Here is an 18,934-nt window from a genome sequence, read left to right as displayed (position 1 = left end):
CTAAGCCCCAGGCCTGGCTGGTGCCCAGCTCATCTCCATTTCTCTGGTGTGCACTGATATGAATGTGCAAAGTGTGTCCTGACCAGTGATGGATAGCACTGCACGCCCATGGGGACTGAAGCAGCACAAATGTCCTTGAGGCACCCTGGAAAAGGCCAGGTTTTGCCTTTCCCCGCCAACGGCGAGGAACATATAGCAGAAATTTCTTAGTGTGTGTTGCCAACATTTGGGAAAAACTTCCTTTGCAGAGCAATTCGATAGCTATTTCTAAATTGATCTTCATTTATCATCCCCATTTACAGATAAGGGAACTGAGGCAGAGAGTGGTTAAGTAACTCACCCTGGGTCACACAGCTAGCAAGAGTTTGAGCTGGGGATTGAACCCGAGAGGCTGGGAGCCGTCCTGCCTGTCCAGCATAGATTCAGCCTCATCCCAAGCCAGACGGCTGCTCCCCACTGCAGCGAATGTACATGTCCAAGTGTGTCTCCACTTGAAGCCCGGTCTCAGGAGCAATCCTCAGGAGTAATGGACTCTGTCTTCAGACTCCAGAGCTCGGGCTGTGCTCTGGGCTGCCCAACCTGGCCTCGGTGCTGAGATAAAGGGCCTGCAGGGCCATTCCTGGGCTGATAGTGCCCCTGGACAGAAATCAGACGTGGGCACCACCTGCAGAGCCAGATCACTCAGGTTCAAATCCTGCTCCGCTACTTCTAGTTGCATGATCTTGGGCAAGTCACTTAACTGCTCTGTGCCTCAGTTTCCCCATCTGTAAACTGTAATTGTAGTAGCTCCCTCGTAACGTTGTGGAGAGGAACACACTACCTGTGAAGGGCTGGGACCGTGCCTGGTGTAGGTAAGAACTCACTCAGTCCTAGCTGTTATCCCGCCTCGAGCCTTGGCACCCACGGATCGGCCGTTGGGACGGCTGTGGCCCTGCGCTTAGCCAGGCGGCCCCTCTCATCTGCGGGTCCCGGCACAGCATATTTTCAGAGAGGTGTTTAGAAGTCTATTTTCCTTCTCAGCACCACGTCCTTGTTTCCTGCAGAGCACTTATCACAGCTGGCAGCTATCCTATTTGTTAGTTTCTTTGATTTGTGTCTGTAAGTTCCAGAAGATACGGACCTTGTTGGTGTCTCTCACAGCTGAGTCCCCAGTGTCTGGACAAAATGAACCTTTCTTGAGTGAGTGAGTCTGGCAAGAGCCTGGGAGGCCCTGCCCTGGGATGGCAGGCTGCCTGGATGCTCTCAGAGATGCCGCCGTTAGGGTTGTCCTTATCTCCCAGGAAAGCCCAGAGTCTGGGCCACCCGGCCTGTCTACAGCCTCCAGATGGCCACCTCTTTCCCTGTGCTCCCGTCAGCCTGCATTTTGACTGCAGGACCCCTTTCTCCAGTGTCCAGAAGTTGTTGCACTCTGGGCTCAGAGCAGAGGGGCTGGAAGCCTTGTTTCTTTTCCGAGAAGACTGATGCCCGGTGGGGTCTGGCTCCTACAGACCCCAGACCACACGCAGGGCCTTTGCTCTGTTCTGTGCAATCTGGGGAGGGGGTGCTGCGAGGACAGGCCATTCCCAGGCTCTTTGAGCTCCCCAGTCTGGAGCCGCCATTCCGGCAGATTTGGGCCCTGCGGGACAGCGAGTCCACATGCTATGAAGGTGATGGCCTCTGCAGAGAAAAGGCAAAGGTGCCATTTTCTCTGGCATCTCTCTAGTGTTAAAGGCTTCGGGTAAGGAACGAGGGTAAGGAACCAACCAGGCACTGTGTGCCTGCCGAGCCTGGCGCAGGACTAGTGTGCAGCCAAGCCCTGACTCTAAACTAGGCCTGAGCTTGCTGGAGGGGTGGGTGTTATCCTCCTGTTTTTTGAGGAGGGTGCTGAGGCTCAGAGAGGGTAACTAGCTCTGTAACTAGCCCAGGGTCACAGAGAGAGACGCGGAGACAAAATGGAAACACAGGTCTGTCAGCAAGATCTATTCTTCTTGTGCTTCCCAGCCCCAGGGCACCTAGCAAATCAGATGGGGAAGCTGCCTGCTGCTTCTCCAGGCCTTGGGCCCTGGAGTAGGTGGTATCAACAGTTTAAAGCGCACATCACTCACTCTCAGGCTGGTGCCTCTGCCGGAAGCCCGCCGGTGGGTGAGAGTTTGGGTTTATACAAAGGACTTGGCTCTGAAGGCCTCTTTGGGGGCAAAGGCCAGGTCTTCCTGGCTGACTTGTTGGAGAGGAGCTGACCCGGGGAGCAGAGGCTCGAGAGTATGGAAGCAATCATCCTGCCCAAAGGGACGGTCCGAGGAAGGCAGAGGGATGGGAAGCCCTGCCCCTCATCGTGTTCCTGGACCTGGCTGTTTACTTAGCTGTTGACGAGGAGCTTGTTCCAGAGTTGATGCTGAAAATAGATCTATAAAAATTTCTGGGCACCGTTTAAAGTTGAACTCCGAAGGGAGTCGCATAAACTCATCATGCTGACAGCCTGCAGGGGATCTGTGGCTGTCGAAGTCCACGCCCGTCACGGATCTGGAGATGTTTATCTCTGGGGTGGCAGGATTCTGGTGGGTCCCTGGGCAATTATGGCTTTCCTGGAAAGACGTTCTCAGCAGCCATCACCTGGAGCCAGAAAACTCTCGAGAGCCACCAATGGTGATGCTGCGATGCAGTGACAGTGTGGTATGGTGTTGATGTGACCTGGTGTTGGTGTGACATGGTGACAATGTGACGTGGTGATGTCACGATGCTATGACATGGTGACACTGTGACCCGTGAGGCTGTGACTTCCCTGAGTCAGACCTACAGGGTCTGGCAGGCCTGTGGGTTCGTCCAGAAGGATATCCTTGCTGCTGGCCTGTCTTACTTTTCATCTCGTTGCCCATCGGTTGCCAACCTGGCCAGGTAGAGCTCATCTCGGTGGGCGCCTGGCGCTCCTTATCTCCTGGGCCAGGATTCTTAACCCCTTTGAGCACCAGGGTCCTGGTGGCGCACAATGTCTGGTCCTGCCTTGACTTCACTGGAACGACCCCCCAATTCTTCCAGGTGATCTTGGAGGAGGCAGACTGCTCTCCTGCTGGTACTGGCCCCTCCTCACGGCAGCGCGCGATGTGCTGCACTCATGAGCTCCCTGTGCCTCTGCTCTCGGCCTTACCAGAAACCCTGCCCCTTTGGGGTGATTGGGGATGGAGAGTGATGGAAGAAGGAGGATGTGACAGGAGAAGACTGTGCAGGCCCTTGGTGCTGACCCCAGGCCCTGGGCAAGGGGTCTCCAGCACTCCCACGAGCGGGTCCCCTGCTCCGAGCCTCTGACTTGAGTCCAGCCTTTGCTGCTGGAGAGCATTTTGGCTACCACATCTGCTCTTGTCCAGCACGAGCTTCCCTACCTTCTTTGGGCCACACCCCGGGGGTCTCTGATGACCCAGGGATGCCACAGAGGCTGCCTCAGTTTCCCCATCCACCTACCAGTCTTTACTATAGCTCCCACCTCTCAGTGCCCTCAGGCGGTGAAATGAGATAAAGTGCGTTGGTGTGGTGGAAGTGCTTATCTGGCAGCTGCTGCTGGGCACATTGACCTCGCCCCCAAGTTCACGCTAATGCACTTGAATCGTGAGCCTGTAATCTGAGATCAGCTCGAAGCCACGGAGGCCCAGATCAGTAGTGGCGTGGGCGTCCCCTGTGGCTTGGTCTCTGGGAGCAGCTACTGCAGAGAGCTTGGGGTATTCCTGCTTGGTTCCAGCTGGATGCGAAGACACTTGATAAATATCAAGTAATATTTCGCTACCTTAATTCAGCGGTTGGTGCAGGAGGTGGGTGAGCCCTGCTCGACCCTCACATTCCTGATCTTAGTGGTGACAAGAGCTCACATTTAAGGGGCACTTAAAGAGGCCCTTGCCCCTTTAAGGGGCATTTGCCATGCACCATGCAAAGCGTTCTAACATCGGTATTGCATTTAATCCTCTTGGCAGCTCTGTGAGCTGTGATGCTCACAGTAATACTCTCCTGGTATTATTGTCCTCATTTCTCAGGTGAGCACTTGGAGCTTCAGAAACCGCTGGTTTACTGAGGTCTCCCAGCATATGCTCCTGGCTGCCTCCTTCAGAGGGCTTGTCACCTTGAGGCATGGTGGTTGGAGACCCGCACAGTCCCTCCCCTGGACTTGGCTGTGCACAGAGCCTTCCCGAGTCTTGAAGTCCACAGAGGGTCGCAGGCGGGGGCTCTCCTTTCTGTTGCTCATAGTCCATTGCAGGCCACTTGGTCACAGTGGCCTCAGCGGGGTGCTGGACCATCCATACTGGGGAAGGAGGGGTCATTCTGGGGTGGCCTCAGACCACACCCAGCGCAGTCACTGTGGGACCTACACAAACACCTTGATGAGGGTTTTGAGCAACCTGGCAGCCTTGCCAGCGTCACACCTCTGGACTGGTGCTGTGGCCTCAGCCTCTGCCAGGCTGGTGTGGCCTGAGGAGCGGATGCTCAGGAGAGCAGCTGTGGTCTGCAGTGTGCTTCCCTCTGGAAGCCTGGCAGCCTTAGGAGGGTATTTGCACGAGCATGCCTAGAGAAACATACGTGTTATGAAAGTAAACAATTCCATGCGGAAAGCACTTGGTCAGTCATGGGAATGTGGCAGGTCACAGCACAAAAATGTCTGCTTTTGGAAGTTGCACAAGGATGGGGCAAGGTGTAAACACAGCTCTGCAGACCCAGCTTCAACCCCGAGCTCCCATGAAAATCATCCGGCATGCAGTCACAGAGGAGCAGAGATTCATGATGGGGAAACGGGAAATGACATTTGCAGATCATGTGTCTCAAGCAGTCCCCAGGTCCCGGGATTGGGACAGCTTCAGAGGCCAAGGGTGGAGGGAAAAAGCAGCTCCTTAGGGTCTGGACTCACACCTGACTTAACCTAGCCATGGGACAAGTTACCTCCCATCTCTGAGCTTCAGTTTCCTAATCTGAGGAATGGGGTGATAATTGCATCCTATAGGGTTGGTCCAAGGCTACAAGTGAAGTTGCATGTGAAGTGTGTACACAGTGTCAGCCCTGAGTGCCCCTGAATGGTGCGAGCACTGTCACTGTTCACACCAGTCTTGAGATTGCTGCCATCTGGCATCCAGAGATGATGTGTGTGGCAGTGGTATGCTGGGGCCCATCATTCCATTGACAGGCCACCTCCAAGCCTTGTGCTGGCAAGTCTTGGTGTGCACCATGGTGTCTGTAACATACTAGGGCATCTGATGGAGGACTGGAAGATCTTGGAGGCATGAAGGGGCCCATCTGATTCTCCTCTTGTTGCCTACAGCAACCTGCCCAGTACCTGGAGTAATTGCTCAAGAACTATTTGCTGGAGAAATGAATAAACACAGGGACGAATGCCCAGCAAACCCATGTGTGTAAGTTGAGCCTTCCCATTGCCCTGCCTTGGGTTGTCATTTCCTATCCATCTACAGCCTCCTCCGATGACTCCACCAGGCCTGCTTTTGCAGCTCAGTTGTAGGGAAGCTGTTGGCACACAGCTTTGCCAGCTCCCCACTTCCCACTCACATTGCATGGCTGGGGAGCCTCAGAGGGGCTGATCCCCTTTATTGAGGAAGAGATGTGTGGGTCCGTCTGAGTTAAAATAAGCAGGTTGTCTACATAAGTGAGCCCAGCTGAATGGAAGAACTCAACTATGTGCAAAGGTTGGGGCTGTTGGCTCTCGCTTGGTGTGTGAAGGCTCCCGGGCAGAGGGCGACACACGGTGACTGCCGTGGACTGCACTGTGTCCACCCAAAATTCATATGTTGACTCCCTAAACCCCAGTGTGATGGAGTTTGGAGATACCTTTGGGTATCTTTTAGGTCATGAGGGTGGAGCCCTCATGAATGGATTAGTGCCCTTATAAGAAAAGACACGAGAGAGACGATCTGTCTCTGCCATGTGAGGACACAGCGAGAAGGTGGCCACCTGCAATCCAGGAAGAGGGCTCTCACCAGACACCAACAATGCTGGAATCTTGATCTTGGACTTCCAGCCTTCAGAACTGTGGGAAATAAATTTCCGTTGTTTAAGCCGCCTAGTCTATGGTATTATGTTATGGTAACTTGGACAGGTAACTAACACAATGACCCGCTAATATAGAAAGGGAATGACTGAGGGCAGGCAGTGCTGCTCTGACTGTGGGATCTGAGTTATTGTTCTTCCTCACCTCTCAGAGGGACAGAGGGCAGTGCCCTCCATCAGATACTGGCTTGCCCCTCCTGCCATGTGTCAGACTAGCCTGTAAGGGGATCCTGGTGACCCCATCCCTGAGCAGGAAGTTCTCAGTCAGGGCCAGGCAGGGCAGAGAACTTGGTGAGGGGCACCCTGGGGCGTGGCAGAGGGGTACCATGATGGTTGAGGCAATTGGGATGAAGCCTCCAGGAAGTCTGAGGTGCTGGATGGTAGGAACATCAAGAAGAGAGAGTGGCCTGGGGGTGTCCAGAGAAGGAGAAGTACATGGATAGGGTCAATAGGGAAAGATCCTTGAAAGCACAGTGGTATGGATCTAGGAGAAAACTGCCTTTCTGTCTGTTAAACAGGGAGTTTTAGACTTGGAGAAATAACAAAAGATATGCAAAATATTTGTTTTTTAAATTATTACTTTACTATGAGATATTTAGACAGGGAAAAGGAGCTGGGTAGGGGATATGAGAAGAGGGCAAGTTAAAATACCACATTGCACACTGTTGTTACCAACATTCATCGATTTTTCTTGAATAAATGCTCCCTAGATTGCTGTAAGCCTTTAGTTAATTTCCAGAATACTGAAAAGCTTGATTCTGACAATTTCTGCCAGGGTTCTCATTGCTTTTGTGGAGCAGAGGCTTTTCAGATATCCTTGTTTTCCCATTTCCACTGATGTCACCCCCTCATTTTTGTTTCTGAGTGAAGAATTTCCTTTAACATTTCCTGTAGTACAGATCTGCTGACAATGAATTACCTCAGATTTTGTATATCTAAAATAGTCTTTATTTTGCCTTCATTTCTGAAATGTTTTTTCACTGGGTATAGAATTCCAGGTTGACTCCCCTTTCCCCAAATGTTTAATATGTAATTCCATTGTCTTCTGGCTTGTATAGTTTCTGAGGAGAAGTCTGCTGTAGTTTTAATTTTTGTTCCTCTTTATGTGTCTTTTTCTCTGATGGCTTTTAAGAGTTTTCCATTAATCACTGGTTCTCAGCAATTTAATTATGTTGTGCCTTGGTGTGGTTTTCTTTGTTTTTGTCCTGTTTGAAGTTAGTTGAGCTTCTTGGTTCTTCGAGTTTATAATTTTCATCAAACTTGGAATAATTTCAGCCATTATTTCTTCAAATATTTTTTATTTCTGCCCTCTCTCTGGGACTCCAATTGCATGCATGTTAGACTACTTGGTCTTATTTTACAGTCCTTTATCTCTCTGTGCCTTGTTTTAAATAATATCTATTGCTATGTCCTTAAGGATACTGATTTTTTTTCTGCAGTATTTAATCTGTGTTACTCTCATTCAATTTATTTTTCATTTGTATTTTTCATCTGTGGAAGTCTATTTGTTTCTTTTTTATATCTTCCATTTCTCTCTTTATCATGTTCCTATTTTCCTTTACATATTTGAGTATACAGAACATATTTATAATAGTTTTTTAAAATATTATTTTAAAATTAATGTACAGTAAAATATTTTTTGGAAGGTGTATAGTTTTATGAATCTAACACATGTAAATATTGAGTAACCATCACCACAATCAGAATACAAAACAGTTCCATTACACCCACAAAATTTCATCATGCTATCCTTTTGTAATGACTCCCCACCACAACATCAAACTCTGAAAACCACCTATTTGTACTCTGTCACTAATTTTGTGACAGTTTTTTTGAGAATTTTATCTTTTTGGGAATTTTGTCTTTTTGAGAGTGTCATATAAGTAGAATCATAGAGAATGTAACCTTTTAACATTGACTTCTTTCACTCAGCGTAATGTCTTTATGATTCATCCAAATTGTTGCGTTGACCAATAGTTGAGTACCATTGCATTACATGGATGCACCAGAGTTTACCCATTCACCCACTGAAGAGCGTTTGGGTTGTTTCCAGTTTTTGGCCATTACAAATAAAGATGCTGTGAACATTCATGTGCAAGTTTTTGTGTGATACATTTTCATTTGTCTAGGATATATATCTAAGAGTGAGATTGCTGGGTCATATGGGTAGTGTATATTTAACTTTAAAGAAAACTGTCAAAACTATTTTCCTAAGTGTCTGTACCATTTTGTATTCCTACCAGAGATATAGGAGAGTTCCAGTTGCCATACACCCTCACCAGCATTTGGTATTATCATTATTTCTTATTTTAGCCATTCTGATAGCTGTGTAGTGGTATCTCACCATGGTTTTAATTTGCATTTCCCTAATGGCCAATGACGTTAAACATCTTTTGTCTGCATATTTGTCTTCTGTGTATCTTCTTTGGTGAAGTGCCTGGTCAAGTTTTTGCCTATTTTAAATTTTGGTTGTTTGTCTTCTTACTGTTGGATTTTGAGTTTTTGGTGTATTCTATATAGAAGTCCTTTATTATATATGTAATTTGAAATAATTCTCCTAGTCTGTAGCTTGTCTTTTAATTCTCTTACCAGTGTATTTCAAAGAGCAAAAGTTTTTAATTTTGATGAAGTCCATTTTGTCATTATTTTATGTATTTTGCATTTTGTGTCATATCTAAGAATGACTAATCCCAGGTGATGAAGGTTTTCTTTAAAAAGTTTTGTGATTTACACTTAGATCTATATCACGTTTTGGGTTAATTTTTTTGTATATGGTGTATGTTTAGATCAGTTTTTAAAAAATTTATTTTTTGCCCATGATGTCCAATTGTTCCAACACAATTTCCTGAAAGGACTATACTTTATTCACTTAATTGCCTTTTCACCTTTGTCAAAAATCTGTTGGCATATTTGTGAGGGTCTATCTCTAAATTTTCTGTTCTGTTCCATTGATATATGTGTCTACTCCTTCACCAATATCATACTGTCTTGATTAATGTAGCTTTTTAGAAAGTCTTAAAATCAGCTAGTGACAGTCCTCCAATTTTATTTTCTTTTTAACAATTGTTTTGGCTTTGCTAGTTTATTGGTCTTTCTGTTAAAATTTTAAAATTAGTTTGCCCATATCTTTAAAATCTCATGCTGAGATTTTGATTGGAATTGTGTTAAATCTATAGATCTATCTAGGGAGAATTAACATCTTAACTTTGCGAGTCTTCCAATTCATGACCATGGTATGTCTCTTGATTTATTTAGGGCTTCTTTAGTTTCTTACATCAGCTTTTATAGTTTCTAGCATACAGATTCTATCCACATTTTGTTATATTTATGTCTAAGTATTTATTTTTTTCAAGATTGTGTAAACTGTATTTTTAAATAAAAATTTGGTTTCTAGTTGTTCATTACTGATATACAAATGTGATTGATTTTTGTGTTGACTTTTAGTCCTGCAACTTTGCTAAACTCACTAATTAGTTCTAAGACATATTTTCTGGGGGCAGGTTTCTTGGGATGTTCTACACAGACAATCATGTCATCTATAACAGGAAGTTTCATTTCTTCCTTTCCAATCTGTATGGCTTTCTTTCTTTTTCTTTCCTTATTACACTGGCTAGGACTTCCCATGTGATGTTGAATATGAGTGGTGAGATTGGACATCCTTATCTTGTTCTTTGGGGGGAAGATATTCAGCATTTCACCACTAAGTATGATGTTAGGTATAGGTATTTTATATTTGCCCTATATCAAGTTGAGGGGGTTCCCTTCTATTCCTAGTTTGTTGGTTTTTTTTTTTTAAATCATAAATAGATGTAGAATTTTGTCATATGCGTTTACACATTAATAGATATAATCATGTAGTTTATCTTGTTTGGACTGCTAATATGATGTATTACATTGATTTATTTTTGAATATTGAAGCAGGCTTGTATTCTCAAGCAGTGCTAAATCACACTTTTAGTCATGACACATAATTCTTTTTGTATGTTGTGGGATTCGACTGGATAATATTTTGTTGAGGACTTTTGCATCTATGTTCATGAGAAATGTTGCTTTGTAGTTTTCTTTTTTGTACTATTGTTGTCTGGTTTTGACAGCAGGGTAATGCTGGCGTAATAAAATGAGTTGGGAAATGTTCCCTCCTCTTCTATTTTCTGGAAGTGCTCATTTAGAATTAGGGTTGTTTATTTCTTAGATGTGTGGTAGAATTCACCAGCAAAACCATCTGTGCTTGGACATTTCTATTTTGAAAGGTTTTTAACTATGAATTCAATGTTTTAAATAGTTATAGGGGTATTCAGATTATATATTTCATCTTGGGGAGTTTTAGTAGTACTTGTTCTCTAGGAATTACTCCATTTTATCATTGTCAATCTTATGAGCATAGAGTTGTTCATAGTGTTCCTTTACTATCCTTTTAATCTCTGTGGGGTTTGCAGTGATATCTTTTCTTTTATTCCTGATGTAGGTTATTTGTGTTTTCTTTCTTTCTTCTTTTTTTTTTTTGTGAGGAAGATCAGCCCTGAGCTAACATCCGTGCTAATCCTCCCCTTTTTGCTGAGGAAGACCAGCTCTGAGCTAACATCTATTGCCAATCCTCCTCATTTTTTTTCCCCAAAGCCCCAGTAGATAGTTGTATGTCATAGCTGCGCTTCCTTCTAGTTGCTGTATGTGGGACGCGGCCTCAGCGTGGCGGGAGAAGCGGTGCATCGGTGTGCGCCTGGGATCCGAACCTGGGCCCCCAGTAGCGGAGCGCACACACTTAACCGCTAAGCCACGGGGCCGGCCCTCCTTCTTTTTTAATTTGTCAGTCTTTCAAGAGGTTTATCAGTTTTATTGATCTTTTCAACTATTCTTTCAATTTCACTCATTTCTGATAGCTCTACGATTTTTTTCCTCTGCCTGCTTGGGGTTTATTTTGCCTTTTTTTCCCCTGGTTTCATAAGATGGAAGCTTAGATTATTCATTTGAGACTTTTCTAGTAGCTGTTTTAATGTCTTTTTCTACTCTATCTTCTCTGCTATTTTTGGATCGGTTTCTATTGAATGATTTTTATTCCAGTTTGGGGACACATTATCCTATTTCTTTGTATGTGTAATAATTTTTGATTGGATGATGAACTTCGTGATTTTTACACTGTCGAGTGCTGGATTTTGGTATATTCCTTTGACTAAGCAATTTGATGCTTACATATATTCTTTTAACTTTGAAGGAAAAGCGTTGAGCTTTTTCAGACAGGCAGTTAAGTTACTTAGTTTGAATTAGTGGGTTAGTTTGATTCTTTTGAGGTTTGTTTTTAGGATTTCTGAGCAGGTATCAAATATCCTTTATTCCATGACTGATTTAGCTCCCACTTGTAAGGCCTGGCCCTTCTGTATTCTCTACGGAATGCCCTGTGTTTTGAATGACATCTCTCCACTCTGTCTGGAGGGAACTCGATTAGTTCCTGGCCCTGTGTGATGGAATTGCTCCTCTTACAGTTTCTCATTAATGGCTCTTTCCTTGGAAGTTGTTCTTGTTGGCCTTGTGGGGCTGTAATTTTATTCACGCCTAGAGTGGTATTCAGCCCAAGACTCAAGTGGACCCTTACTTAAATTTCTACTTTTCTTTGTGATGCTTCCTCCTCCTGGGTATTCTCTCCCACAAATTCTAGTTACCGTGGCCTCCCTGAACACCAGTGTGTTTCCTCAACTCTGGGCTTGCAGCTCTCTGTTTGAGCTCTCCTCCTTGCACCACAGACCAGAAGTGCCGCTAGCCTGAGTTATGTTGAGATTCACTCTGTTTTCCTTTTCTCAGAGATCATAGTTCTATGATACCTGTTTTCCAATATCTGAAAAGAGATGTTTCCTATGTTTTGTCCAATTTCTAGTCTAGACCTTCTTACTCCGTCATGGCTAAAAGCATTTTTGTTTTCTTTGAAAAAATATTTTTATTTAGCCCTTGTTTTTGAATAATTGCTTAGTTATGCATACTAGTTTAGTGAAAACATATTTGCCATCAGTATTTTGAAAATATTTTTCCACTGACTTCTTATTTCTGTTGTTGTCGTTAGAAGTTTATTGCCAGTCTCAACGTGGGTAATCTGTCTTTCTCTCTACATGCTTTTAAGATGTTCTCTTTGCATGGGGTTCTGCTATCTGTCTATGTGTAGCTTTCTTTGCCTTTATTCTTCATGGGATTTGTTAAGTTTCCTGAATATGAGTATTCATCTCTTAAACCAATTCTAGAAAATTCCTTTCTTTTCCAATATGGCCTCTCTCCATTTTCTCCATTCCCTTTGTCTTCTGGAACTCTAATTAGAAGTATATTCAACTTTTCTTCCTATTCTTAACCTTTCTTTCTTTGCTATATTCTGGATACTTTCTTCATGTCTCTCTTCTAGGTCACTAATTATCTCTTCAGCTCTGCCTAATATGGTATACATGCATATATCCTATGTAATATATGTGTGTATATATGTAATATATGTGTGTATGTATAACATTCATACACACAGACTTCTATTTGGTTATTTTTCAAATTCAAATCTGCCTGGTCTCTATTAAGAGTGGCTTATTCCTTATGTATTTAATTTTATCTTTTATTTGTTTGAATATTTTAAACATTCTTATTTTGTATTTGGTATCCAGCAATTCTGTTAAGTTTTGGGGACCTAATTCTTCTGGGTGTTATTTATCTTGGTTTTTGCAAGTTTGGTTTTCCATTTGTTTTCTTATGCATTTTGTAATTTTGGATTGTGAGCTCCTGTTGGGCCTGGGGTAAGGTGATGTGCTCACAGAGAGTATTTGCATTTTCTTCTTCCAGGTCCCCCAAAGTGTTACCTTCTGGGGATGACTTTATAATAATTTCTTGGCTTGAAGTTTCCTGTGGTGTACATGTATAATATAAATCTTAATCCCAAACCTGTCTGAAGGTAGGATCACCCCCTCCCCCACTACCTGGATTTTAGGCCGAGAGAGACAAGTTTTGTTGTCATCTCCCTTTGTCAGTGGGAGGTTTGTTTTCTTACTCCACTCCTTTATTGAAGATGTGGCCTTCAAGGGTCTTGGCTGTAGGTGGAGGTTTACGTGGAGCTCAGTGTGGGCCCAACGCCTTGTCTCTATCCCTAAATTGTCCTTAAAACATCAGCCCCTTGGTTAATTGCGTGTTCCCAAGAAAGATGTGGCAACATCATCATTATTCTGGTTTTCATTTTCCCTATTATATTTGCCTTTTAATTTATTATGAGCTCATCTAGGTAGGGGTTTCTGTTTTATTTTAACTAGCATTTCTAGGTATTTTGTAGAGAAATGTGTATTAGTTTCCCAAGGCTGCTGCAACAAATTACTGCAAACTGGGTGAGTTAAAACACAGAAATGCATTCTTTCCCAGTTCTAGAGGCTAGCAGTCTGAAAGCAAGGTGTTGGCAGGGCTTTGCTCCCTCTAAAGGCTCTAGAGGAGGATCCTTCCTCGTTTCTTCCTAGTTTCTGGTGGTGGCTGGCAATCCTTGGCACCCCTTGTCTTGTAGATGTAGCGTTCCAATCTCTGCCTCTGTCGTCACATGGCGTTCTTTCCGTGTGGGTCTCTAGGTTAAAATCTGCCTCTCCTTAAGAGGATGCTAGTCATTGGATTTAGGGCTCATCCTCATTCAGTATGGCCTTGTCGTAACTTGATTGCATCTGAAAAGACCCTATTTCCAAATAAGTTCACATTTACAGGTTCTAGGTGGACATGAATTGTGGGAGGTCACAATTCAATGCAGTACAGAAGGTTTTCAAGATACCTAGTCTGCCCTACTCCAGAAGTTCAAGTCCTGTATGGATGACCTGTTATGGCTTCTTGGAAGCACTCAGACTAATTGGCAGCTGGGTCTGTTGGAGGAGCCCCGGGCTGGAAGGTGCAGGCTGGGCTCTGGTACTGGTGTTATGACTTACCTTCTCCATTCTTTTCAGGATGTGTAAAGAGATGGGGATCTCAGATAACCTGGGCTTTGCTGAACATGTAGTCAAATCCAAGATGGTTCCAAGGCCCTTGGCTGCCCTTTCCTCACCTCTGCTGCCCTCATGTGCTGATTCACTTTTTCTCCCTCTCCCTCACCCTGTATTCTGTCTTTTATCTACCTCAAAGGCAGAAATGAATGGCTGCTGTTTGGCACGTGGAAGAAGGCCGGGACTATGAGTGACCCTCTCTGGAATAAAGCCAGTACTGCGGCCACCTTTTGCCCATGCCATCTCTGGTTCATTGAATGAACACGTCCATTACAAAGGAGCTTGGCTAGAGTGACATTGTCTTTTGCCCGACAAGTATCCATGGGTAGCAGGCCAGCCCCTTGCCTATGAGCAGGCATGGGATGCAGCTGGCCGAGCAATGATGAGAGGATGAGAATTTTTCCCTTTCTACCCCTCTGCATTTGTGAATCTGTTTCCAATTTCACTGTTGATCTTTCTTTTGCTTTACTTTGGAAGTGTAAAAACAAGCATGCCCTTTATAAAACCAGGAGCGGCTTGGCTGCTCAGTAAAGGGACGAGAGTCGAGTATGGAAAGGGAGGTAGAGTGGCTGTGTGCTGAAGCTCGAGGATGGTGGCTTCCACCCTCAGGACAGAGTTGGCGGCCACCTTCCGTCACTACCACAGGGAGCTCAGTTGCTGACAGGTTCCTGGGAGAGCCCAGGCTCTGGGGAGCAAAGTTCCAACCAGAGACAGGCGTAGGCTTTGTGGGTGAGGTGGAGAGGAGGCGGAGAGAATTTAATGCACAGAAGATTCTGGAGACTGGGAAAGGTTAAGTGCAAAGTGCAGTTAATTGTCCTGGTTCTTAGGGACAGCACAAGCACAGAACTCTCTCGAGAGTTGAAAGGGGTCAGGTCTGCAAAGAGCTGGTGAGTTCATCATTTTCCTAGAACCTCCTTTGCTTATTTCACTTTCCATGGGGTGCGTGTGTACGGGGGGGAATGTTCATTGGGATGGAGATATCATGAGGCCACGGGGGCTTTTTCTTGGAGCTCTGACAGGGGTGGGACTTTTCTGCTTCCCTCGTCACTTCAAGGAGCGTGGAGCACTGGCCTTTTGCAGGTTAGGCTAACAGGAGTGAGCCTTTTGGAGGGCAGAGCAAAGAGACGAGACTCATGGCACCGTTGCAGAGTTAAGGGCAGTCAGCCTGGGCAGGACAAGATATGTTTGCCAGGTGGATACTTCTGTCTGAGACTGGACCTGGACGGAACCCCTTTCCTCCATCTCTCAGGATCCCAACTTTCTCCCTGCCCTTCACCCATGGAGTGGGGCAAAGCCAGTGGGACTGAAAGACTGGCTAGGGCCAGGGATGCAGAAGTAATGGGATTCTAGGGGGACGGCAGAGGGGTTAAGAGAAGGATGGGACAACGGTGGGGAGGAGGAAGAGGGGAGCCCTTTCTGCCCATTCAAAGTGTGCTTACTAGGCCCATTGGGGGATTTGGGGGAAAATTAAAGAGTCATTTGGCCTCATTCTCTGGACTGCTGTGTGTGCTGAACAGTCTAACAGGAACCCTTTTGTGTGTGTGATCCTTCCTTCCAAACATCCAGGGCATAGCGAAGGGATATCACACTCCCCAAAAAGTGCTGGAGGGGTTCTTCGTGTCCGACTGTGAGCCCGGCTGAGTAGGGCACTGCGACATGAGGTGAGCGGCACCTGATTCCTGTCCTCAAAGAGCTCAGATATTCAACACTTGTGTCAAACCCTTAATTTACGAGTCCTCAGAGTGATTAGCTTTATGGAACCTTGCTGTGGGTTGGCAGAGTCCTCCCCCCCCATCCCCCCCCCCCCCCCCCCCCGCCAACTCCCTAGGGAATATCTAAAACATGGACCAGAACTGGCTCTCCTCCCATCACATTTTATTAATAAGTCTAATTAACCCAAGGCAACATTTGCCAACAGTGATTCTGGACCAGGAGCATGAAGTGAAGCACGCTGGGAAATTTTGGCTACATGACACTCTGATAGCTTGCTCTGGATGGCCAAAAATGGGTAGAACCTGTGTCCTTGGGTTGTCCCCCTGGTGAAGCACACCTGCCCACTGTCCTCACGTAGGCTCACCAATTTGCAGGAGAAAATGCTGTCTACCCTCATCCTTTCGGAGTTGTCACTGTGCCCTTCTGCAGAGGTGTTTGCATATCTCTGCTCTAACTGTCCGCACCTGCAAGCAGGGGCCTGGAGATTTTTACACCGGGATGCAGACCTGCTCGAGTGTTTCCAGACTAAATCCCAGGCAGAAGCAGTGTTCTTCCTTCCTGTGCCTGAAGAGAGTCACTGTGAGTGAGAGACAATTTCTTCCTTGGCAAGGCTCTGCCTATGTTTCTCCTGGCTGCTCAGCCCAGCTCTGTGTGTAAGAAGAGAAGAAAACAGTGCCCATGGCAACCCCTGAATGTTGGCTACTGTTCCATCTCAAACTGAACCATTCCCAATAGTCTTTTAGCAGACCTGACTTAGTAGTTTTGGAATCTGTGACTTCTATCTGGACAAAGTCATGGAGCCACCAAGAGGCACGTGGCTTTATAGAGACAGCCTTGCTGGCAGGCCTGGACTACTGTCTTGGAGCATGGAGAGTGCAGAAAAGTGATGGGCTGTATCCCTGAATGGGAAACGACCTTACGTGGGCAGAGAAGAGAGGTCGATGGTGAAAGGATGCATGACGTGGAAGGGTAGGGGCCTCACTGCTCGCTGAGAGGTGAGTCTTGCTGTGAGTGATGAGAGGGGAAGGACTGGGCCTGGTCCATCCCAGGCCATGCAGACCTGCTCCCCATCAGCGCAGTGATGCTGTGGTCATCCCTGCGTCATCTAAGCCTGGTGGGCTTAGAGACCGAGTGACCACTGTGGGTTCTCTTTAGGAGCAAAACCAATGCGAGAACAAGTCCAGAGCTGGAAGTCAGCACTAGAATGAAGGCGATTCAGCCTGAATAAGTTAAGACTTTTCTCAAGTACCAAAACCCAGCTCAAACTCATTTAAATGATAAGTGAATGAATGAGGGAAACAATAAACGAATAAGGCATATATTGACTTGTATAGCTGAAATGTTCGTGGATTGATTGATCCAATGTCACCAGGGCTTAGTTTCTCTCTTTCACCTCTTTTCTCCTCCATGCTGGCTTATTTCTCAGGCTCGATGTGTTGGCAAGACAGCCAGCAGCTCCAGGCTCATCTCCTCCCAGGTCCAAGTACAGCGGAGAGGAGAAGAGGCCTCTGTGTGGCAGTTCCTCAAATGATTAAACACAGCTACCCTAAGACCCAGCATTCCACAACTAGGTATATATCCAAGAGAACTGAAAGCGTGTGTCCACACAAAAACTTACACCCAAATATTCATAGTGCATTATTCACAATAGCTGGAAAATAGAAACAACCCAAATATCCATCCACTGATGAGTGGATAAATTAAAAAGTGGTTTATTCGTACAATAGAATATTATTTGACAACAAAAACGAATGAAATATCTCTATCCATGGGATCCCAGGGCAAGGGTGCGGGGGGAAGAAGGAGTTGTGTGCAAATAATATTGTCCAGGGAACAGTGGACATCTGTCTCAGCTGGATGGCCCACTCAACCCCTGATATGCAGGAATCTAGGGCCCTGGACAGGACAGGAGGTCTGAAGGCAAAGACTGGGCTGGGAGTGGAGTCTGCGAAGTATAGAATGGGGAGGGAAGACATGATCAGAGAGGCAGGATCCAGGGGCCAAACCAAAATCCAAAAAGGAGAGGGCAACTCAGTGGGCTGTCACTGATCTGTTGAGCTGAGCAGAGGAAAAGCTGCACCAACAGCAAGAAATGAGCTGCAGATGCCAGGCCTGGGAAGAAACGTCCAAGTCAGAGGGCAGGTCAGGCTGAGAGAAGCCCCCTGAATCATGTGGGATGGGGGTGAGGAGGATACAGATAGGGCGCCAGGAGAGGGGTTTCCCTAGAAGATTTTGCCTCGTTTCATAGCAGGCAATGAACAGAGAGGTGATGCCCCTGTGGGAAATGCTGGATGAGTAAATGGAGGTCCAGACAAAGGAGAAGCTCACTCTGGTCAGAGTGATCAGGACAACATTCAATGAGGGAGAAGATTGGTACATGGTCTTGAAGTGTCTGTAAACATCTGACAGTCAGAAAGGTGGTAGAAGGCCTTCCTAGCTAGGAAAATAGCTTGAACAAAGTGGAGTGTTAGGGGTGCACTCTGGAAGGGGAGAGTGTGGAAGCCCTCACACCAGATAGTGAGAGCAGAAAAGTCTCCATACCAAATGAGAGGGAGTGTGGAAATCTTCACACTGGATGGGAAGAGTGTGGAAGTCTTCACACCAGATGGGAAGAGTGTAGAAGTCTTCACATCAGATGAGGAGAGCATGGAAGTCTTCACACCGGATGGGGAGAGCATGGAAGTCTTCACACCAGAAGGCAGGGAGTGTGGAAGTCTTCACATCAGATGAGAAGAGTGTGGAAGTCTTCACACCAGATGATAAGAGCGCGGAAGTCTTAATACCTGATGGGGGAGGAGTGTGGAAGTCTTCACACTAGATGGGGAGAGTGTGGAAGTTTTCACACCAGATGGGGAGAGTGTAGACGTCTTTAAAATCTTCACACCAGACGGGGAAAGTATGGAAGTCTTTATACCAGATGGGAAGAGTATGGAAGTCTTCACACCAGATGGGGAGAGTGTGGAAGTCTTCACACCCAAAGAGGACAGACAGGAAGTGTTTTCACTGGGAAGGGAAAGTGCAGTGAGAAGCACGGTGCCCTGAGGGTGGGATCTTGGAGCTCTGAGGTCTGACAAATGGGACTCAGGTTTGAGTGAGCTGATTTTTACCATCCAGGTTGGAGGGGCAGGCCTGAGGTGCAGTGGTGGGTGGGGCATGGGACACCAGGGTCCATCGGCATTCATCGTACTGTCGGAGCCAGTGTCCTAAGATGGGCTGTGGGGGGGGTGGTGGGACACAGCAGGAGGAAG

At 46.1% G+C, this 18,934-nt stretch overlaps 1 long non-coding RNA gene across 2 annotated transcripts in view; it reads left to right on the top strand.

Annotated features, from left to right (window-relative positions):
* The window catches only part of LOC147916923 (uncharacterized), a 30,986-nt gene that overhangs the window by 11,486 nt on the left and 566 nt on the right, over positions 1-18,934 (top strand). The window contains exons 2-4 of one of the 2 annotated variants that reach the window (XR_015552526.1): positions 15,540-15,634; positions 16,061-16,681; positions 17,113-17,257. This is a non-coding gene — a long non-coding RNA (uncharacterized LOC147916923). Of the gene's footprint in view, positions 1-15,539; positions 15,635-15,891; positions 16,682-17,112; positions 17,258-18,934 lie in introns of both variants that reach the window. The other variant, XR_015552525.1, reaches the window with a different exon arrangement.

The sequence above is a fragment of the Ceratotherium simum genome, chromosome 6 (assembly GCF_057802395.1).
Source record: "Ceratotherium simum simum isolate JZ-2026a chromosome 6, ASM5780239v1, whole genome shotgun sequence".
Lineage (NCBI taxonomy): Eukaryota > Metazoa > Chordata > Mammalia > Perissodactyla > Rhinocerotidae > Ceratotherium > Ceratotherium simum.
The sequence above is the reverse complement of the archived record's forward strand: the minus strand, read 5'-3'. Positions and strand labels throughout refer to the sequence as shown.